Source organism: Onychomys torridus, chromosome 7 (assembly GCF_903995425.1).
Source record: "Onychomys torridus chromosome 7, mOncTor1.1, whole genome shotgun sequence".
NCBI lineage: Eukaryota > Metazoa > Chordata > Mammalia > Rodentia > Cricetidae > Onychomys > Onychomys torridus.
In genome coordinates, this window is record NC_050449.1 from 55,592,774 (window position 1) to 55,617,496 (window position 24,723).

The window sequence follows — 24,723 nt, forward strand, 5'->3', positions numbered from 1 at the left end:
ACTATGCCAAGGGGATGGGCAACAATAACAAGGAACAGTTGGAATCCATGGTCTGTTAAGAGTTTAGTTTTATAAGGAAAGATTATTTTATAGTATGTCTCAAGTTCAGCTATACTTCAACAGCAGAGATATTTATATATCCACCTCCTTCAAAGTCATAAAATAGTATCTATGTTGGAAATGTATGAAAACTTGAATTATCTTAAAATATAACAATCTTTCAAATTTCTATAAAAACATCTACATGTTTTCTGATTCTTAACAGCTCTCCTACTTTTGTTGAGCTCTTACAGATGTAATTTTAACTTCTTTTCTTGGTAGTAGTGGTCTGATTGCTTTCACACAGGATCTTGCTATGTATCCCAGGCTAGCCTCCAATTTGGCACCCTCCTGACTCAGCCTCTACAATATTAGAATTACAGGCACGTGTCATTGGACATCACATGATTTTTAACTCTCTTTTAACATTCACCCATTTCATAAAGGGAAATCACTAGAAAAAAACTGGAAACATGGGTATAAAGCATGTTATCTAATAGTCCTAAACCAAATTTTTATCCTCACCTAGTTCTCTTACAAATGAATGCTACCAGTTATAAAGATGCTTGAAAAAAAGGTGAACTCATGCAACCAGATGAGCATCTTACAGTACCAGTACCTGAGGACTGGGTGGCAAACTTCAAAGATGTCCCTCATGATCCTGGCTCCCCAGTATTCATGCATAATTTACGTAATCTCTTCTTTCTCTAAGAGTAGGATGGACCTAGTAACCTGCTGACAAAAAATAAATAATGACAGAAATGACACAATGCCACTTCTGTGACAAGGTTATTCAAGACTGATGTTCCTACTACCATGCTCTATGCTGGGACTCTTTCTTGCCTTCTTGCTTGCTCTGACAAAGTCAGCTCCCATGCTGTGAGATGCTTTACAGGTACATATGGCAAAGAACAGAGAAGGCCTTTGGTGCAGGCAGTCTGAGAAGAAATGAATCCTGCCAACCACTGTATGATTAAGATAGGAAGTGGATCCTTCTACAGCAAAACTGCCCATTCCCCTTAATTTTTTGACATTGTTAAAAATCAATCCAGGGCCATGTCCATGCTAGGTAAGTATTCTACCACCTAGCTACATCCTCGGCCTTTCCCACTCTCTCTTGAAACCACACCGATCAGGCTCTTTCCCCAAACTTTGCCTAATGTTTTCCACATTACTAATTAAAATGACCAATTCCCAGTTTATTCTTACTTTACCCATGAGCAGCAGCTGACAAAAATAACCTCATCCTGGAAACAGAGTATCAGCCCTACTGGCTTTACTTTCATTCTCCTTTGCTGGTTCCCCATTTCTCTACCTGAGCCCCAGAGTTCAGTTCTTGGACTTCTCTTGATCTATGCTTACTCCCCAGGTGGTCGCCTCCAGACTTTAGATATCCACCGGCTTATCTCAAATTACTTACAGTTTGGTTTTCTCTCCACAAATGTTGTCTAATAGACATGACTACCTACTGAGCACATTTAATATACACTGAAGTTCAAAATTAAAGCCTTGATTAGCTTTAGCACAACCCCACCATACACAGCCTTCTCCACTGCCAGTCTTCTCCCTTTTAGTAAATGGCAACACCAAGTTTCCAGTTGCACAGGCCAAACACCTTAGTTAGCTCTGTTTCTTGCCTTTTCTCTGTAGTCCACCTCTCATCCTTTAGTTGATGGTTTTACCTAAAAATAAAAATCTAACCTCTTGGCCAGGCAGTGGTGGCACACACCTTTAATCGCAGCACTCGGGAGGCAGAGCCAGGCGGATCTCTGTGAGTTCAAAGCCAGCCTGGTCTACAGAGCGAGATCCAGGACAACCAGGACTACACAGAGAAACCCTGTCTTGAAAAATAAAATGAATGAAATAAAAATAAAAATCTAACCTCTTAAAAAATGCCCACTGCTATGAGGCTCACGTGAATTATTGCAATATTCTCCTAAACTGTCTTTCTGCCTTGAACCCTTGAGTCTCTGTCACCATAAAGAATAATAAGGTCCTGGAGTCACTCTGCTCAAAACTCCCCAGTGGCGGCACTCCCAGGTCACAAGGCAAAGTCCTGACAAAGCTCTCACTTCTCCTTTCCCTATCACTCTCCCCTGGTCTGATTCTAATTCAGTAAAGCGGCTTCCCTGGAAACCCCAGGCACTTCCACAGACATTATTACACTTACTATACCTGGTAACTGCAATGTTCTTCCCGAGTTACCCATATAGATTATTCCTTTGGGTCTTCACTCGATAGCCACTTTCTCAAGCCTGCCCACCTCTAATCCCCGTCTCTCAACCCTCTCCACATTCCCTTTCTCTCCTTTTTCTCTGTAGTATTTACTACTGATAGACTGTGTTTTCTTTTATTTTCTAACTCCATTCATTAGCATATAAGCACCATAAAAGTCATGTATTTAAGAATGACTATAGCAACCAGCAGGATACCCTCATTGATCTATGCCAATACGACAGAATAATTTCAAAGGTACCAAAATATTACATTCATATTTCAATCATTTATTTACATTCTGACAAGTTTAACTCCCTAATTATCATTCTAGCATTATATTAAGTTAGTGTGCATTCTCCTGAATACATACATACTAATTAGAAGAGGAATCAGTTCAGAATCAAACAATAAGCAATCAGATTGTTTAAAAAAATAATTTTCCAGGGTCAGGGAGATACAAATGTCATGGAATTCAACAATTTAAAGATATTAAAGACTAGGAATTAAAAGATACACATTTTCAAATAATTTTTAAAAAATCTTTAAAGGTATTTAATTCTTTCACATTGAGTTACATCTGCCAAAGATATCAATATATTTATATCCACTTTTGAATCTAGACATTTTTATTTTTCTAAACTACTAGCAATAAAAGGAACACAATATTTAGATGAGACCTAACTAAGCTGGGCTAATTTTACAAACAGTTTTTACACTTGTATTGTATAGTGTTACACATTTCTCAAAGCACTTTCACACCTTCATTATGACTGTCATACTGACATGTAGGGCAGACAGCATCACATCTCCCCATACCTCCCAAATACATACGATATTTTACAGATGGAGAAATCAGTCTTAGGTTTAACTAGTTTGCTCAAGGTTACAGTTATAAACAGTCAAGTTGAACTATAACTGACTGGGTTTGTTGCTGTTATTTAATTTAAGCCCACTGTTTTCTACCCCAACACATTCCATTACTCAGAGACTAAGAGCACCAGCGCACAGATTTACAAAGACTTGATCATCTCAGCTTCCTTGAGGAGTTGAGATTTTCATATTCCTATTTATTATAAAAATGCTGTTAGACGGTACAATGTGTTAACATCCTTATTTTAAAAAATTAAAAGTCCAGGAAGTCAGTCAAGTATTGAAAGCTGAGTATCCAAAGCAGTATAAACACAGGACTACTTTCACACACAGGATCAATGTCTAATGGTTCCTTTCCCACACAGAACCAGCATTTTAGAACTATCAGAGACAAAATACCAGAGCAAGTGCTCCAGGAAGGTATTTAACAGAAGCCATTCCAGCTAAAATCATATTATCACTCTCAGAGCTCTTATCTCTTCTGAATATATCAGCAATCCTGACTGAAACAAGAATAATAAATTATTTTTGCCCTTCTCCCCAAAGACTTTAGCTCAGATAAACAAATGGCTCCAGGACACATGTCATCTGGACTTCTGCGTGTTCCCTTTACTACTCTGGGGGGGGCATTCCTTGACCACTCTAAATTCATGAACACTCCCCCCACAACAGCAAACCAAAAGGAGGTCAAGACACAATCCCAAAAAGCACACATCACTAAGACTGAAAGCTCTACTCTTCCCATCACTAGAGCCTGGTGCACCTCACCCCTTCCTAAAGCTCCTCTTAGTAGAATCTGAACCTTCTGAGTCTTCATTACCATGTTCACTGACTAACCTGGAAGCCTCCTACCTTTCCTCTGCTTCCAGCTGCGTTAAACTGATTGGTTTCCTATTATGTGAGACTACTTGAATTGGGTTTTTAAGTATTTAATATTCAAACAGTCATAACTAGAACAGATATTAGCTGACACATATGAAAGGTATTTTGTGCTGCAAAACAGTCTCAAATGTAAAAAAAATAAAGAATACTGTGCTATTCATTTAGTCAATGATTTAAAGTGCAGTAATAAAAACAGGGATTGAGTTATAGAACGAAATTTGGAAAAGAAATGGAACAACTCTCTGCTTACTTTTTATAGTTATTTTTCTCCGATTTAGATACTCCTGAAAGACTTGGAAGGAGGCAAGCTCATGAGGGAGATCTATCATTCTATGCTGAACATCCAGAGACACAATTGAATGGAGGAAATAACTGGACAATTGTAACAAAAATCCTTATTAATGTTTACAATCAGTCCTGGGAAAATTAAACTATGCTCTGCTAACTTTGGTCTTGGGATTGGCATTTCTCCCCCAGAGAGGGGTCTCGCTACACAGTCTTGGCTGTACTGGAACTCACTATGTAGATGGGGGGGGGGCTCAAATTCACAGAGATGTGCCTGCCTCTGCCTCCCAAAGCCAGGACTAAAGGCATGTGCCACTACACACAGCTGGCATTTGTATTTTAGGATAAAATTCTGGATGGTCAAATACCATCTCTATTCTCTCAAATAGAGAATGCTTCTAAGTTGAAAATGATTCTAAAAGAGGTAAGGCTTAAAAAGGCATCAAACAGGAAGGAACAAGCCTTCAATTCCAAATTGCACTAGCTTTTACTACCCTACAACATCCACTCCTTCCTACTGTCTATGCCTCCATATATATTTGGTACTTGGTTCACCTATATTATTGTCTCCTTGTGTGCTGTGTTCACTCTCCCAGCTCCTCTTACTACAGAGCCTGGAGGCAGAGCAAGTATCCTGTGTCCATTCCACACATTCTGCCCCCTCCTCTCTAAAAAAATCCAACTTGGATTCTACTGTCACCAGACCATAACCACCCACTGCCCTATTGCAACTGCCTATCAAATGCTCCACTTCGTCAAGACTATAGCTGCTCACTCATTCCACCATTATCACTATCTCTTCCCCAAATCCTTGCTTAGGTCTTCCCATGATCCTATTCTAATCTTATTTTAGTCACTTATAGCCATGATCAAAGCTTAAACTGTGTTAATTTTAATAGTGCAATTGTGTAACACCATATTCAAGCACCATGCTTTATCAGTTCACTCCTTTATTTTGTATCCTCCCCTGCCTGCCCCAGAGCTGAGGACTGAACCCAGGGCCTTACACTTTCTAGACAACCATTCTACCACTGAGCTAAAGCTCCCACCCCAGTTCACTCACTTGAACATCCTCGCCCTACCAAGCTTTCAACCCAACAAATCTACACTCCACTTTTAAATTAATATTTATCTACTGGTTTACTGAGACAGTCTCACTATGGAGTCCAGAAAGGACTCAAATTTGCAGTTCTCCTGCCTCATCCTCCTGCATGCTCAAATTAGAGTTGTGTGCCATCACACCTTAGTCTACTGCCATCACTTTTCTCCTTCCCACTCTTTTGTTATCTTCCTCAATCCCCTCTTACCTGAGGTTAAATCCCTGTTCAGCCATTTATCACTTCTCTGTCTTACACAAAACCTCAACAAGTTTTCCTCCTTTATACTTTGTCAATCTTGGTTGGCTAAAATTGGTACCAAGCTAATTCTCGGCTTATTCTTTGTTGATACTTACCCAGCTCAATGTGGCTAGAGAGAGTCTTCGTTAGGTAACTACTTTATCTTTAAATCCAAGACCAGAAATCTCAAGTGACTCCTTAATGATGCCTAACAAGTATACCTTATTTTATTTACTGTCCCTCTCCTACATGACTACTTTGCTCTTCAAGAATCTCCCATTCCTCCCTCTTATTCTCATTTTCATGTGCTGAGCCTATTTCCTGTTTTACTGAGACACCCAGAACAATACAAACTTCCACAAGCTCACAAACACACCTAACTACAGCTGTGCCCAAATATTCTCCCGTCTTTCATTACTGGCACCAGCTGTTTAGGGCCAGATATGGCCCACTCTTCTATTCATGCATTCCTCCTCCATTCATCACCCACCTGCACTCCCTAACAAATTTCTCCTTACTCAGCTCCTACAAACATGGCAATTTTCCATCTAAAAACAAGTCTTTTCTCAACCTCTCATTCTATTACCGCATTTCTTCAACAAAATTTCTCAGGGTGCTTTCTGCTATTTTTTACTTCTCCCCCTTCTCTCAAACCTATTCCAATCAGATTTCCCACTCACCACTTCATCAAACTTGGTCTCATTAGAACACTAACTCCAGGTTGCCAAAATGACAATCAATTACCAGTCCTCTTTAACTGTCAACAGCCTTAGACAGCTATTTCATCCTCCTTTTGAAATACTTTCTTCTCTATCTGGCTTCCAGAATGATGTAAAATGTTACCACCAGGAGTAATCATAAGAGGGACTTCTCTGATCAAGGCTGAGACTTCCTGAGGACCTATAAATGCTTCGAGATTTAAACACAAACATAGAGCCACTGAAGCAGTATGAGTGTAGCATCTCAGACTTTCAATCTTCCAGTCCTTTTTCTTCAGTAATTCTAGAAGCAATTACTCCTTTTTTTTAACTCATATTCAAGAAGTCAATGCATACTGAATAATAAATGTTTTACTGTGTGCATGTAGATGTACACCCACACATATACAATTAATTTTCTTATAATAATACTGGCATGCCATAAACATTTCTGCAGCTTTCCCGGCCCCAGGCATGATGGTACATCAGGAGGCCAAGGCAATCATAGCTCTTTGAGTTCAAGGTCCGCCTGGTCTACATAACGAGTTCCATGCCAGTCAGGGATGCATAGGGAGATACTGTCTCAAAAAAAAAAAAAAAAAAAAGTAATATGTCTGAAGATGAACCCAGGCATTAATGCTCCTTTTCTTGGCTAAATGACACCTCATTGTGCAGCTGTGTCATTATTTTTTAACCAGATCATATTAAGAGGCATTTATAGCTTTTGATAATACAATTAATACTATAATGAGCAAAGGAAAATCCTTTAAAATTACTGATTAAAAAGCATGAACATTTATCATTTTAGTAAGTCAGCTCACCTTCCAAAGAAATTCATATGCTTCCACTCCTGCCTATGCTACAGAAGAGGAATTCTACACACCCTTGCCATTATTGCTTAATCTTTGAGAATTTGGTAAGTGAAAACTGTCCTTGTTTAAATCTGTCCTTTGATGACAGTAATTAGCTATTTTGGTTTTTTTGGTTTGGTTTGTGCCCTTTGCAACCAGGTCTGACTCTGTAGTGAAAACTAGCCTCCAACTCGCAATCCTGTCTCAGTCACCCGAGAGTTGTGCCACCAGGCCTGCCTCAGAACAACTGCTTTTGAAGAACACTTATGTGTGTCAAGGATTGCTGTGAGACCTTCATGTCTAGCTCATCTAATTCTCATAATTAATATGTTTTCATTTTATTGGTGAGGAAACTAAACCACAAAGCAGGTTTTAAAAACTTGATATTTAAGATTACACTTCAGGTGAGAAAATGGACAAACTCAAGCATTCTTATCTTGACATCTAAACATGAAACAGTATCTTAAAGCTTTTTAGCTTTCAGCTGATGAGATGACTCAATGGGTAAATGTGTTTGCCACCAAGTCTAATGACCTGATTGCAATCCCTGGAATCCATAAAGAAGAGGTAGCCAATGTCTACCAGCTGTTACACACACACACACACACACACACACACACACACACACACACACACACACACATACACGCACACACGCACACACGCACGAGACAGACAGAATGAATGCTTTCCTAAAAAGTTTTAGCTTTCTAGGAAACTTTTACTATATTTAAAATCATCTGTATTACTTTTAAGATGATGTGTACATTTATAGTTTCTGCCATTTTCCTGTTGGTTCTTTTTGTTTACTCTTATTAATTTATAAGCTATCTCCACACTAGCAGGAAAACTGGCCTTTTATAATAATGCTATTCCACAAAGTTAAAACATGTACCATGGACTCTATCCATTTGTACTTCTAATATTTACCTAAGAAAAATGAAAACTTTATCCATATTAGATTAATATATTACTGTTTACAGTAGTAGCTATATTTGTTAAGTAAAATTTTAAAGAACTCTCAAGTCAACAAACAAATGATAAACAAATTTTGGTGTATATGTATCATGAAAATTTACCATTCAATAATTTAAAAATAATAACTTGGCAGGCATGAAGATGCACCCTGTGCTGGTTAGTTTTATGTCAATTTGACAAAAGACAATAATTTTAGAAGATGGAACCTCATTTGGGAAAATGTCTCTACAAGATTAGCCTCTAGACAAACCTGTGGTTCATGTTCTGGATTGATGACTGGTGTGGGAAGGCCCAGCTGACTGTAGGCAATGCCACCCCTGGGCTGATAGTCCTGGTGCTATAAAAAAGCAGGCTGAGCAAGCCAGTAATCAGCCTCCCTCCGTGGTCTCTGGATCAGTTCTTACCCTGGCAGCGTTCATAATGGCTTACAAGCTGTAGGATGAAATAAAACATTTCCTCCCCAAGTTGCTTTGGTGTTTCATCACAGCAAAAGAAACCCTAAGACACACTCCTATAATCCTAGCTTGGGCTGCTGTAAGGAGACTGTGAGCCCAGCCTGGGCTACACAGTGCCAGGCTGAGGAACATAGTGAGACAAACATCAATACCAGAAGAAATCAATGAGACAGATAACAGAGAAGAACTTAAAAGTGATTATGTCAAGTGAAATAAGAGACAGACTGCTGCTTCCCAAATATCATGGTATCTGAGTAATTATATTCATATAAAACTGCAGAAAATGTAAAAACCATCTGGTGACAGAAGGTAGGTCAGTGGTCTGAAGTGGTGGGATATGGGGTACATGAAGAGGCATGACAAAGACTACATTTAGACATTTCTGGAGATGGTAGGTTTATTTACAACCCTGAATACAAACGTTTCCAAGTACTCAGAGCACCTCTGCAAAAATTTAATTGTATGCTTTAAATATGTGCAGTTTATTATATGTCAAATATACCTCAGTGACACTATTAAAAAAGCAGGTGAACTCCTAATATATTCTCTTGTAGTAAATAAATAGTGGTACTTGATTTCATTGACCTCATTTACATTCACCATATGCAACACAAGCAAATGTAAATACCACTTCTAATTCTGCTTTGACCGTCTCCCACTTCTCTCGTTGTCATAGTTCAATATGACGAGGAGTCGCCTGACTGCTCTTGTTTATGTATATGGGTGTTCTGTCTGCATGTACGTCTGCATACCAGAAAAGGGCACTGGAGTCCATGAGAATCACATGAGATTACAGTTACAGATGGTTGTGAGCCACCGTGTGGGTGCTGGAAATTGAACTCAGGACCTCAGGAAGAAGAGCCAATGCTCTTAACTACTGAGCCATCTCTCCAGCCCCAAAAATAACTTTTAAATTTTTTATTATTATTTTTGTTGTTGTTGTTTTTCAAGACAGGGTTTCTCTATGTAGTCCTGGCCATCCTGGAACTTACTTTGTAGACCAGGCTGGACTTAAAAGAGATTCAACTGCCTCTGCCTCCTAAGTGCCAGGTGAAACTAACATTCTTACCAATCATTTTTAGATTCACTTTAGAGGCCAACCAAAACAATTTTCTTGTTTGGGCAAACACTGTATGACTGAGACAAAATAGAGAAATAAACTTACTGCAGAGACAGAAAAACTACAATCATCCAATTCTTAGATCTTTGGTGTATCCATATGGCTTCAGTCACTGATATACTTACTCACTAATACAACATGTGGCATCTGCTATGTATTAGACACTGTGTTGGGAATAAACTAAAAAGCAACAGCATTCTATGACAATAAAGACAACTTAAGGGTACACCCTCAAAATCACCGACTGACGTTAGAAGTTAAACTTATTTGCACTTAACAGTAAAAATAAGAGAAAATAGCTTGTTTTTTTAAATACTTAATTCAGTTTATTTTTCTCATATAAAAACCCTTATGTGATGGCCACAGCTAGAGCCTGAGTCCTCTGAACAGACACTCTGGTGTGGGTTTTCACATGATGGTCAGTGAATTCCTGATAAGGGGACTTGACAAACACAGTTTCTTTCCAGAGGTTGGGGGTCAGGTAGCTGTAGGTCTTAAGAGATAGCATCAAAGGTGGCCTTGGCAAAGTTGCCCAGGGTGGCAGTGCAGCCCCTGGCTGATGTGTAGCTGTCATCAATACTGACCCATCACCAGTATCTTCTTGGGCACAGGAGAGAGACCATACCAGTGCCTCTAGGGGTAGGGATGAGATACAACAACACAGAGCCTCAGTGGCCTGTCACTTTGTCCAGAACTGTGTAGGGCTTGCCAATCTTGTTCTCTTAGTAGTCTCTCCACACATGGATAATAGAAAGCTTGGCCAAAATGATGGCCCCTAGGATGGCAGTGGCTATTTCCAAGCGTACTTAACACCAAGACCAACATGACTATTGTAGTCCTAATAGCAGCAAAAGCCTTTGAACCTGGTCTGCTGGCCAGCCCAAGTCAGTTTCTGCACTGGCATGATCTTTAGAACCTCATCCTTTAGGGATGTGCAGGGTTGGGGGTGGAGTGGGGTTAGTTATTTATTGGCGCTCTTAGCCCACGAGGAACACGTCCCGAACACGACAAATCCACAGAAGAGCTGATATTAATATCGGGTAGAGGATAGAGGTGACAGGCCTGTGTGAAGTACACACGTGAGTGAGGAGAGGAGAGGAGAGGAGAGGAGAGGAGAGAGACCTGTGCAAAATGGCGCTGGCTTTTTAAAGAGTGGGCCGCGCATGCGTACAGGACTGCATGTGGCTACTCCACGCATGCATAGATTACATGGCCGCGTGCACTTTACGCAACCATGTAAAGCCACAGAGTCCTAGCCACGCGAAATGTTCTGACCTGGAAATGGCTATTTTGAACCGGAAATAACTAGGCGGTCCGCTGGGAAAGCCCAACCCTGTGGACATGTGATTTCCTTTTGTGGGGGGGATCCAATAATCTCAGATTTCTTAATGGGCAGAGAGAACAGGCAGAGCTCCTCCAGGGACTTGATCTTCATGTCCTTGAAAAGGTGGCCCAGCTTGGTGACCAGGATCTATTTTTTTTGTCTTCGGCTTTAACTCCACGAGCCCCATGGTCCATAGCCACAGCCCCTAAGACCACTGCCGAATTCTCCATGGAAGACAGGAAGATATTATGGCTGCCTAATCCTTGGCCCCAGGTTCTCTAGGCCCTCCTGCTGCACTGGTGTCTGCCATTTGGTGAAGAGGAGAGAAAGAAGGAGGAGGAGGAAGAAAAGAAGCAGTCTTATTTGTAGTCTACATTGCAGTGCAGAAAAGGACTTTAAAAGAAATTTCCTGGAAAACTACCATATCACAGTAGTATTTAACTCCCATTAAGATATAATAATGTATGTGGTGATGAAAATATAACCTTGTGCCACATTTTGCTTATCCAGTGATTGAATTACCCAGTTGTCATTAGTACAATTACATTAATATATGCTGGACATTTGGCTTCTGAATATGAACAAATGAATATAGTGCTACATGACAGTATGACACAAAATTACATACCTAGTCCTCATGATATTTTTCTAGTAGAGGTATGCTCAACAAATTCATACAAGATATTTTATTTTTTACGTTTTAAGTAAAATAGTAACAGGAGAACAGCAATTTGCATTGCAGAGAGAGATTACCCCCCACCACACTCTCCCACCCCCACTTTCATCCCAGAGGAAGCAGCAACAAAATCTTTTCATAATGGAAGTCATTAGCTTTACTGAAGGCAAAGAAATCTCTGATACTGGTCACATGCTTTCCCTGAAAAAAGTCAATCAAATAGATGATGATAGTGGCTTGATTTTAAGGCTTGCTAAGTGGTGACTCCCTGTTAAGCATGACAAAGACTTTATAGGGAGTAGGCGATGAGCTGATGACTGTAAAATAACTCCCGATATGGCTCAACATACTTCTCAAACACACTAAAATACATTCTATTTTTTTCACTAAATTATTTGTGTTTATACTGGTGTGACAAAGTTAAAAAAAAAAAGGAAAGAAAGAAAGAAAGAAAGAAAGAAAGAAAGAAAGAAAGAAAGAAAGAAAAAAAGAAAGGGGCGTGTACAGAGAAACAATCAAAGGAAAGGCGGCGGCTCAACAGGGAAAGTGCTTACAACAAAGCCTCTGAAGACACACAAGGTGGAGTGAGAGAACCAACTCCTCCTATACGTTGTCTTCTGACCACTGTATATGGTACCACCCCCCAACCCACACACACCTACACAATAAGTAAATGTAATAAAAAAAGTTTTAATTGAAGGAGGAAATATAGAGATGAACTAGGCATGGTAGCACAGGCCTTAATCACAGCTATTCAGGAGGCTGAAGCAGGAGGATCACAATTCCTTTTTTTAATATAATAGCTAACAAACAATAAGGACTAATTTCAGAGACAAATGGTCAAAAAAGTATAGATTTCCCTATTAATATGTGATATTAGATAAATTCATAAATGTTATGAGTAAGTGAAAGTAAGTGCCTAAAACAATGTTTTGGCAACTGGAATCATTGTTGATGAAGAAATCTTTAACACTAATTACAAAAGCAGGTTGGAACTGGAAAGCTCCTTAAAGGAGTCCGCACTATACAGCAGGTGCTTTAATTTAACACACACGAAGAAACTAGTTCTCCACATTCATTTCAACTGCTGAGGAGGTCTATGAAGCAATACCCCATGCTACCGCCTCTAACTTTCATTCCTGTATGTTTAATACTCTGTGTACCATTCAAGTTTGTATGTTTCACAAATTAAAGATTTGAGTCAGGACAAACATTAGACATCATCCAAGTACCCAAATTAAAAAGTATTACCACTATCCTACTGAAGTCTTTCTTCCTGGATGAACAACATGAAACATTTTGATTACTTTCCAAGTATCTGTTTCACAACATCATTTCTTTATAGTTATTCTCCAAATAAATCACCAATGTCCTCTTTAAAATGTGACAAAAGAATTAAAAACCTAAGCTATGCAAAAACGAAAATGATGGTAAATGTGTTCTAGACAACAGACTTCAAATCAATGGAGCTGAAGTAGTTGCCAACTTTGGAGACAGTTAAACTACACACACACATACACACTAACTTCAGATAAATAAGGAGCCATACTCAAGTAGAAACACATTTTTGCTTACAAATAAAGAGATAGATAGTAGGTAGGTAGGTGAATGAATGAATGAACACAAGCAAGAACACTGGTGTTTGCCCTCTAAATCTCCTACTCTGTATCTGTGAGGGCTTTAAAATCCTTAATTGTAGAGCACAGTCTTGTCAAAAACCTACGCACCAAATTCAAACATTTCAAATATTTTCTTAAACACAGGCCGTTGTTCAAATTATTAAAAATATAGTTAGATGAGGATCCTGATTCTGTCTATGAACTAGTACTCTAATTCTAAGAGAATTTGTTATTGTTATTAAAAACTTACTGTATGGGTGAAGAGGGCATCTTGAGGCATGACACTAAGAATGTGCTGTTTCATTTGTGTGTGTGTGTGTGTGTGTGTGTGTGTGTGTGTGTGTGTGTGTGTGTATGTTTGAGTGTGGCATATGCACAATGGTTTACATACCTGAGTGTGAATATAGAGGTCACAGAAGGGCTCCTGGTGTTGTCTTATAACACTTTCTTCTGCCTTATTCCTTTGGAACAGTGTCTCTCAATAACCTGAAGCTTATGTCTCCCTCTGGCTAGCCTGGCAGCCATGAAGCAAGCCCCAGAGACCTTCATGCCTCCACTCCCTTCAATGTTGGGGTTACAACTGTGAGCAAGATTCATGAGCTTGTTACGTGGATGCTGAGAGTTGAACTCTAATTCTCATGCTTCACAGCAAGTGCTTTTCAACTATCGAGTCATCTCTCTAGACCTTGCTGCTTCATTTTAATATAAGTCTATTAATAATCAAACTTTGGATAGTCTTTTAACCAATCACAAGAACCTACCTGTGTCCACCTACCTATGTTATTATTCAAGATATAACTTTTTAATTTGTTTACAAAAATAACAGAAGAATTGTCAAATGATATGTCTATCCTTAGGGGTGCCTTTCTTTGGCTATAAAATGAGAACCAAATAAAACGACATATATAAAACATTTAAGCCAGTGTCTAGTACATATTAGAACTCCAATTCTGAGTACATACTGTCACAGTAGTCCTGCTGTCCCTACCAGTTTATCTATCCTGTCCTATCAGGAAAGAAGTAAAGCCATCAGAACCTGTTTATTCTTTGCAAGCTCAAGCTGATTCCTAATCATCAGAACCTTCTTTTATAAATACAAACAACACATGTTCAATAATATAATAATCTGTTCTTGGAAGGACACCAAACTTACAAGTTTGTTAATAATATTACATTCAAAGACCTTTGCTTGTTTTCCAACACTGTTCGCACTTCAGCAGCTAACATACTTCATATGTAGCAGGTATTCCCACCAAAAGTTGGTGAATTTCTTTTTCAAAATCAGTTTACGTTTCTTAGTTCTGATAAATGTACAATTACATAAGGTGCTAGCTAGCATCAAGGGATGCCAAGTAATAGGAATATGGTAAAAGGAATTCTCTACACTATTCAATTTTACAAAAACATAAAATTTTAAAATAGAACACTAATGCTGGGTGGTGGTGGCTCACACCTTTAATCCCAATACTCAGGAGGCAGAGGCAGGTGGAACTCTGAGTTCGAAGCCAGTCTGATTTAAACAGCCAGTTCCAGGACAGTCAGGGCTACACAGAGAAACCCTGTCTTGACAAACAAAAAACAAAACAACAAAAATTGAACTTTAAAAAAAAATGAATATGTTCTACCTCTAACAAATTCTTTCTGTAAAACTCCCCCAAATATTACACATTACTATTAGGTATAAATTCTTTCAGGGGCCCTATCACTTAATAATCTATTTTGAATAGAATATGAATTCCAGTAAACAGGACATGTGATATTATCCCTACTGATCTTTGCCAGTGAGCCACCCAAGGAGTAACAAGTAATGGGATGCAGGTAAAGCCATGGAACAGTGGCAATACATAAATAGTTATGGGCTAATTTAAGACATAAAAGTTACCTAGCAAAAGGCTTGAGCCATGGCCATGCAGTTATAACTAATATACGCCTCTGTGTGTTTACCTGGGTCTGAGCAACTGCAGGACTGGTGGGTGAGAGAGATTTGTCCTGATTGCCGGCTGGCTGGGACACAGGAAAACTTTAGCTACACAACTAGTTTTCAATAAATAACAGTCATCCCCAAATTTTACTTTTAGAAATAGAAGACTTAAAAAAAAAATTTACTGACAAAGCAAGTATCTTCTCCCTGAACTATTAAAACACTCTAGAATCCAATTAAAACCAACAACTCTTTTTTTAAGGTATATTTTATTATTTATGTGTCTGTGTGGGGATATATGCATGTGTGTCTAAGTGTCCATAAAAGGGTATCAGATTTTCTGGAGACAGAGTTTGTTGTGAGCCACCTGACATGGGTGCTGGGAACTGAACTCAGGTCCTCTGCAAGCACTCTTCATTGCTAAGCCATCTCTCCATTCCTCATCTGACTCTTACTGCTCAAACTTCTTATTCAGCAATCACATTTAAGACAAGCTTAAAAAGATCTCTGATGTATGATACAAATTACTACTGTATTACTAGCATAAAATCTTATAAAAATACATACTTTAAAATGTTTATACCAAGGCTGATTAGCTTTTTAATTAGGCAAATAAGAGTTTAGGAAAATGATGGTTTTTATTCGCAATTTGTCTACCTCAAATTCTCACTATTAACCAAGAATGTCATGAAACTTCTGCTGAAATTCTTAACTATAAGCAAAGAAATATTAAAAGGCCTAATATAGAGGTTTTCCCCCTAAATGTTCTTCTGAATACCACCTTTTATACTTTAAATAATTTCCTTTAGGTATCAACTGTCCAAGTTTTTTAAAAACTGGCTTTCTTTCTAAGAACAGTCCTAGAGAATCGGTACTATAAACAGAAGTGCTATTGTCAGAGAATTGATCTAATAATAAAAAGAGCTAAGGCCACTTGTCTTATAGAAAATTACTGCCAAATGCTGCCAGACCCTGCTTTTCTTTCTTCTGGGCCACTAGCCAGATACTAATCATTTTTAGACCCTTTCTAATTTTTAGTACACAATATGATATACTATACCACATCTAAACCAGACAGTATTTTAAATAAATGTTCTCTAAAATCCATCTCCTGTTCTGGCATATATACGCACATTCAATCTATACACATATGCATGGACACACACATTATGTACAAGCACACTTATATGCACACACTCATACGTGTACACACATGCATTACATTAAAGATTCAGCCAACCCAGGGTTGAAATATTGGGGGGGGGGGGCGCTGCACTGAATGAACATGTATGGACTTTTTTCTAATCATTATTCCCTAAACAGTAGAATCTGACACCTATTTGTATAGCTTTTACACTGTATCGAGTGTTAATAAGTAACCTAGAGAAGACAAAAGTGGGCACTATAAAACTTTGTATACAAGACTTTATTCACAGATAGTGGATCTGTGGGGCACCCATAACTAATCCTTGAGCACATAGGGAGATGGATGTATACACATGAACATCTACTATCTGTAGGAGTACACAAAAAATGAGGTAACAGTGACTGCATCTGAGACTTAGGCCTTTGGAATTTTGTGATAGCCATTCAATAATTTTCTGTTTATTAGGAAAATGGGCCAGGAGTGGTGGTATACACCCTAATCTGGACAGGATCAAACAGATCTATGAGTTGGAGGGTAGCCTGGTTCACAAAATGAGCCTCCTAGTTTAAAATATCCCCTAAGACAATGCTTGAGGGATTCTTTTTAAAATCTTTCTTATAACTATCTTAAGATTCAATTGTTGTTTTAAAAATCAATTTATGATGTTCAATTTCATTACAATCAAAGAAATACAAAGTAAAATCTTTTGTTTATCAAATAAAAAGTTTTTAAAAAACTAATACTGAATTCAGGCAGCATAGAAATTGGCATCTTTCCAGAACACTCCAATGGGAATATGAGCCTCTTTCCCCTACCCTATAAATCAGGGAGGAGGGGCTGAGATAGAAGCAAAAGACACAGGCCTGGACATGCCTTCTTCTAGGTAGATCACCATCTGGACTCTGGAGGAGATCATGCAGAGAAGCCACTACTACAAATACCTTCTTGTCAGTCTGGAGACCTACATAAAGCTTTTGCAGCTCAGAACCTGTATGCATACTCCATGTGTGCTTGTGTGTCAAATATTTTGAAAGTAACTCCTGGTTATAGCGAAGGAATGAATCTATATGCCCACTAAAACACATGTACAAAACTGTTATTAGTAGTTGTTTTTCTAAAAGCTAAGAACTGCCCAAATATCTAACAACAGAATAGGTACATATGTACACATACAATGGAGCAATATACAGCAATGAACAAAAATAAACTATTGCTAATTTAAAAAAAAAATGAATGAAGCCGGACAGTGGTGGCACACACCTTTATTCTGAGCACTTGATAGGCAGAGGCTGACGGATCTTGTAAGTTTAAGGTCAGCCTGGTCTATAGGAGGGAGTTCTAGGATAGCCAGGGTTAAACAAAGAAACCCTGACTTAAAAAAGAGAAAAAAAAAGGGGGCTGGAGAGATGGATCAGAGGTTAAGAGCACTGATTGCTCTTCCAGAGGTCCTGAGTTCAATTCCCAGCAACCACATGGTGGCTCACAACCATCTGTAATGAGATTTGGTGCCCTCTTCTGGCCTGCAGTCATACAGGCTGTAATAAATAAGTCTTTAAAAAAAAAAAAAAAACTTACAGACACTAGGTTGAATAAAGAAAACCATTTAAAAAAAAACTTGCACTGGGCGTTGGTGGCGCACACCTTTAATCCCAGCATTCAGGAGGCAGAGGCAGGCGGATCTCTGTGAGTTCGAGGCCAGCCTGGTCTACAAAGAGAGTTCCAGGAAAGGTACAAAGCTATACAGAGAAACCCTGTCTCAAAAAACCAAAAAACCAAAACCAAAAACAAACAAACAAACAAAAAATTTGCTTCCTTTTTTTTTTTTTTTTTAAATAAAGTTCAAGAGCAAATACAATCTAGATTAATGGTGATGAGAAAGGTAAAGTGCCTTTGGAAAGTACTAACTAGGAAAGAGGATGACAAAGTTTTATGATGTCATATAAATGTTCAGTATCTTTACCTGATTGGTAGTTACATGTATAAAAATTCATTAGCCGGACGGTGGTGGAGCACGCCTTTAATCCCAGCACTCGGGAGGCAGAGCCAGGCAGATCTCTGAGTTCGAGGCCAGCCTGGGCTACAGAGCGAGATCCAGGACAGGCACCAAAACTACACAGAGAAATCCTGTTTTGAAAAACCAAAAAAAGAAATTAAGTTAGCCATTAGAAATGATTCCTGGGCTAAGAGCTAGAGCAGCAGTTCTCAAACTATGGTTGAGGTCACATATCAGATATCCTGCATATCAAATATTTACATTACGATTCAGTAGCAAAATTACAGTTATGAAGTAGCAATAAAATAATTTTATGGTTGGGGTCACCACAACATGAGGAACTGTACTAAAGGATCGCAGCATAGGAAGGTTGAGAACCACTGACCTAGAAGATGACTTCATTCACATACCTACATCCCTTCAGGGAAGTGATTGGGTTTTATGCCTTTTTTGTAACCCTCTTAGTTGACATACAGTTGGCATATTTTAAGGCACATAAGAGATTACCGGTAAGCTTGATACTAATAACTCAATAATCTGTGGAGATTTTTCTTAAAAAGGAAAAAAAAAAAAAAAAGGAAGGGAAAAATAACAAGATTAGGAAGTAGATGAGTAAAGGCACCGAGGTGTGCCCACATGACATGATCCAAGTTGAGGATTTTCTCTGAGCCATGTCCTTAAGACTCTAAGGTCCCCAGCATCACTTTTATTGGAGGGAGAAATCAGGCATCTACTATTCCTTTAAAATACCAGGGTTTTGTTTTGTGAGACCAAGTCTCATCCACTATTTAGCCCAGGATGATATCAAACTCAAAACCCTGCCTCAGTCTCAGTGCTGGGCTTATAGGTGTGTACCATCAGGCCTGGTTCAAATAATAGTTTCACACCAGTATTCACAACTAGCTTAGTAGAAAAGATCTTACCGATAGGCTGGCTATGTGATTCTGAGGAAACTATTCAACCACTATTGCATATATAATGTCCTCATATGCTATAGCTTTATGGATAAATAGTTCTATTGAACAGATATGTCGAAAGCAGTATAAGGATGGAACACAGGGGTCAAGCCTAGGACCAATGACTAGAGAGCTGTCATTCTACTCAGAATTAAATAATACAACATTATTGCACAGATATTCTGCCATGGAGTAAGGGATCAGATACAAAAGACAAAAATGCTAAAAACAATAAAACTGCTGTAATATGCAAAGCTAAATAATTCTTAATATGAGGCTAAAAACTACAGTCCTAATATCAGTTTGTGGGTAAGAGAAGATAACCTAGAGGAAGAGGAGTTTAGGGAAGCAGAACAAGCCTGACATATGAGGTTAATTAATCTTGGATAGTATGAAGACACTGAGTTTGGTTTCTAGATTTCAAACACATAAGGAGAGATCCAAGTATGTGTAAACAAGCAAGAGGGATTCAAAAATGAACAGCAAATATAAGCCTGTCTTTGGATCCAGAAAAAGACACAATTAGAGTAAACTAATAAACTTAAGAAACTGAATTAACAAGATGACCTGAGTGAATAACCCAGGGAGGCAGGAAGAGGAAGGGCCAGAGAGGATAAAATGATCTAAAATGCATAGTGTGGAGTTGAAGAATAAAAAAATCATTAGTTTTTATAGCAATTCGAGAAGGCTAAGCATTAGAAAGAATCTAACTGAAGGCTCGGAGTCAAGGAAACAGGGTGGTTCATTCAGTAAACAGCTCTCATTAGTACAACTGGAGCTTGAGGTTTATGGTGGAGAAAATGCAGATGAGCCGAAGGGATGATGAAAGGCCTTGTAATGACAGAATGAAATCCTGGAGCTAAACAACAATGGGTGTTAAGTAAGGAGCAATGAGATCTGCATTATGTCGAAAGCCGTAGAAGGATGGAGCACAGGGTCAAGCCTAGGGCCAATGACTGCAGAGCTGTCATTCTATCCAGAATTAAATAAGAACGTAACGTTATTGCACAGGTATTCTGCCACGGAGTAAGGGATCAGATACAATAAACAAAAATGCTAAAAACAATGAGATCGCTGTAATATGCAAAGCTAAATGATCCAAAGAAAAGCATTTACCCTCATGAATGTATTTTCTAGAATTAAATACTTGCTATCTCTATAAAGAAGCGTCTGAAATCAGATATAGATGTAAATTATAAAGAACTAGTTACATTCTGAGAATGAGCCACTCATGCTCTCTCTGCTTTCTGTACATGTAATATTGCAGGTTCTGTAACATAAAACTGATGCAGTACCAACAGTGGAACTGAGGTTTGTACGGATTATTGGCATCCATTATTTACATATGTGCTTACACACAGAAACTGAGACCCTGGGACACTAAGAATTATCAAAGGTCACACTATTAGCAGTGCAGTGAACATAAGAATGCACTCCTTACAATTTCCTTTCTAGAAACTGCTTTAGTATATAATATTACGATTCCAGAATTGTGAATGATAATTTGAAACTCACTTCGGTACTTTCATTTCCAGTACTGTAATAATGAAACTATAAAACTATTTTTATGGCTCATATGCCTCACAAGAAAAACATATATATTAAATATGCCTATATTTGACCAAAGAAAGTCTTTCTGAAGTCAGCACAAGAACACTCTCCCACCCCACCACCTTATATACAATCAAATACCCAGTATCTTGAAATGTTTTTAATTTAGCAATACACTTTTTATTTTGCTGTGTTCCCCACCTCACTTGTCCACACTTCCCCTCATAACTTTTAGTTAACTGAAATATCTTTTTTTCATTAGTACAAACATGTAGATGTGGAAACATTGACAAAAGCCTGCAAACACTGTATAATTCACAAACTTGCAGTGTCCAAAATGTTTTCATTTTTGGACTTATCTAATTTTCATGTAAGCTGCTCACTGAAATAGACTCAAGGAATATTAAAGTATGAAATCAGACAGCTCTCTACCATGCATCCACCTCCTAAAGACAGTTCCAAACATAGTAAGTTCCAATTGTGTTGCTACAGATTTTCTTCATGCTTACATCACAAAAGCGTTTTCAAAGAGACATTTACTTAAAGCCCAAACTACTGATCATAATTTAATTTTTGAAAAGAAAAGTAATTCTGAAGGTAGAGAGCTGAGCTGGTTATCACAACAAATTGTCAACTATTACTCGGGCGTTACTAAGGGAAAAAAAGCTGGTTCCTAAGGACAATGATTTTTTCCTCTGCATCATCATAATTTAATGGTTTTATTTATCTGTTGCTTCCTTCTCCATGTAGGATGCATTACTGCAATCACTGCACCTCCGATCAGCATTTGGCACCTAACAGATGATCAGTTTCTGCAGATGGGTCAATCTATGCATCTTTAGAAATCTGAAAGCTTTTCAAAAAAGAATTTGAAGCTTCAGGCTTTTGCCTACTTTGTCATTTTGTCTTTCTCTCAAAAAAGAGTTTGAAGATGTTGATCTACTTGAAATTTTTGGGGCTTTGATTTCAAATACTTGCTCAACTGATCAGCTTTAATGGGCATAAACATGGCCGATGGGGTATTTCGGTGTGAGAAAATGATTACCAACCTATCCCACCCCAAGCCCTACTAGCACCACAATACATTCCCTTGGCTTGGTTTATTTTATGGTTGTAAAATGCAAACCTTCAATACTTTGTTCCTAACCTTTCTAATTTACAAGGCAAAAGAATGACCTTTTTAAAAAACTGACAGGAAGACTGGCAAGGTAAACTTCTTTGCTTTGCCATATTTCAATTTGCTTACATCTTGTTTCCTGCTTACAGGAATTTTCCTTAGACTAAGGTGACATTACACTGCCTAACCAGGAGAACTGTCAGGCAAATGCACAGACATTCTGACACACATTTTTAAACCACTCATGGGCAGATACATAGAAGTCATTTTAAGTTCCACCTAAGTCTGGCAGAGTCATCAAGAACTCTGTAAGATCTAAACCACAGTAAAAACTGATGCACCAGAATTCTCTAAAATGACTCTATAGGCCATCCTTAACAGGTTGCCAATACCGCTTTTGCAGAAATCTGGCTTTGAGACTATAGATATATTGAAGTTACCCCTCTTCCACAAATGCTTTACAAAGACACTCCCTGGCACTATCTGACTGCCTAAGACGCTGGCAAATTCAGGACAGACTGAACCATGCAGGATCATCAAAGACTAGAACAGAAAGCCAAAAGCGCACAGCCGCCCCTACCCCAGTTGCTAAATCCTCTCTCAACCTTCGGATATTTGCCAAAAAACAAACCCCCATCCAAACAGCATGCACAAGTCGGGTATCGCTCCTCCGGAGCTCAGAGCTCAGGCGACAACAGCGCGTCCCCAAAGGGATCCCGGGGCAAAGAAAAGAAACAGCAGAACAAGCCCACTGTGTCTCCAACTAGGCGCCTGCCCCGATCAATCTTCCAACTAAGCACTGAGTCAAATCTCTTCTAAAGGAAAAGGGACCGGATCGAAACCGTTAGATACCGAAAACCACAAGCAATGCCGTGGAGTGAGTGGCTCCTGAACCCAGGTCCGGCACCCCTGGAGACTCAGAGCCAGCTGAGCCGCGCCCACACGGCGAGATCCGTTTCCCTGTCGCCCCGAAACAAGACTGGGGACCATCGCGCACAGTTACCGCCCCCCTCTGGGCGAAGCAGAAGCCCCAATACAGACGCTGGTCTCCCCTGGCACGCTCCCGCCCCCACCCACACCCACCCAGTCGGTTCCTGCCCGGGAAGGACAGAGGCATCGCCCTATCACCCCGAGACGATCTTAAACAAACACTGGTCCCTGGGACCCTGACACCCTCCTGCTTGACTTCAGGAATGCCAAGCCGACCCCTCCCCGCTCCTAGGGCTTCCCGTGCCCTCGGGACCTGGCTAAACTGTACACTGCGTCCCTCAAGTGCCCAGGATCGCCAGCAATGGTCCCCTCGTCCCGGAACCGCGCCATGCCAGCACAGGGGCTCTCAGGACACGGAAAGCGCTCCCTCCCGTGACCCTAGAGACCCCGGACCGTCTAAGCGGCCACCCACCCCCACCCCAAAGCCGAAAGGGCTCCGGGACTCCCAGTCCCCGGCGCGTCACCGAGATCCCCGCACTCGGAGCTCCGCTCATCCCCCCCGCCCCGGGAGCCGCCCCCGTCGCGAGCCCGCCTGCCACGGCCGCCCCGGCCGCCCCGGTTCGCCTCCCCAGCCGCGACCTGCCGAGCACCCTCACCTGAGGCGCGTCGGCGGAGACGCGGCGGCCCAGGCCTGCGCTGCGGCAGCTCCAGCCTCTTCGGCGAGGAAGCGCTCGTGTGAGAGAGCCCGCCCGCTCCGCGCGCTACCGGGGAGCCCAGCCGCCGCCGTGCCCGCGGTTCTTCACGCGAGATCCCAGCCACGGTGAGGGGCGAGGCCATGGAGGGGGGAGGCGGAGGCTCCCCGAGTGACAGCCCCGGAAGCCTGTGAGCGGCGGCGCGGGAGGCGGGGCCGTCACGGGGCGGGGCCTTCGTGAAGGGCGGTCCCATGGTGGGAGGCGGAGACTCTTTGAGGGACAGGCCCAGCAGCCTGTCAGCGATGGCAGCGCGGGAGGCGTGACCCGCAGCTTACTGTGACCAATTGCAAAAGAGAAAAGGTGATTCTCCCCGCCTCTCATCAATAACAAGCGGGCAAAGGTGTTGCTGACCTGAAGTCTGGAGACCTGGGCGTTTGCAAGGTAGTTTAGGTGACGCGGTTTGGGCAAAAAAGTTTGGTCCTGCTCGGCCGCCGTAGAGGCTCCTGGTTTAGCCGAAAAGCTGAACTTAATACTGGTAAACTGAGGCGCTGTTAACCGTTGTTTACACAGCTATCTGAAGTAAACAAGGAAATCCCATCTACCATCCTGAAGACTTACAGCCTCAGTTTACCCACGTCTGTCTCCCCCTTTAATGTAGATTTCCCACATTTCGGCCTCTCCCTTTTTACCCCAAATAGGGCGACAGGCTTCAAGGTCCAACCCAGTACGTCTTGCTTAACAAAGGACTCTTCCAATTCATTTGTGCGTTATACTTAAAAGTCTTCCACAAGGGTAGAAACGACATCTCCCTGGAGTGCTAACCTAACAAATCCCAAATCCACACGGAAACGTGTATCTTTGCGGACCCTAGGGCCCAGTAGTGTTTGGCACAGGCGGGGCATTGAATTAATGCGAAAGGAATGAATGGAAACGGTGATACTTATCTGGACTGGCCTCAGAAATTGGGCTTTCCTAGCCTTTCCTTTAGAGTGGCAGCCATTCCCCTCACACTTAGGTCCTTCTCTCGTTATTATGCCTACCCTGTACCGTCATCTTCCCCTGGCA

General features: G+C 40.3%; 1 protein-coding gene across 4 annotated transcripts in view; it reads right to left on the reverse strand.

The window, feature by feature from the left end:
- The window catches only part of Glce (glucuronic acid epimerase), a 67,251-nt gene extending 43,450 nt beyond the window's left edge, over nt 1-23,801 (reverse strand). For 2 of the 4 annotated variants that reach the window (XM_036192437.1, XM_036192433.1), the window contains exon 1: nt 23,623-23,801. The gene's annotated coding sequence lies outside the window, so the exon portion shown is untranslated. Of the gene's footprint in view, nt 1-658; nt 678-18,379; nt 18,399-23,622 lie in introns of those variants that run through there. The other 2 variants (XM_036192435.1, XM_036192434.1) reach the window with 2 other exon arrangements.
- Nucleotides 23,802-24,723: the final 922 nt, after the last annotated feature.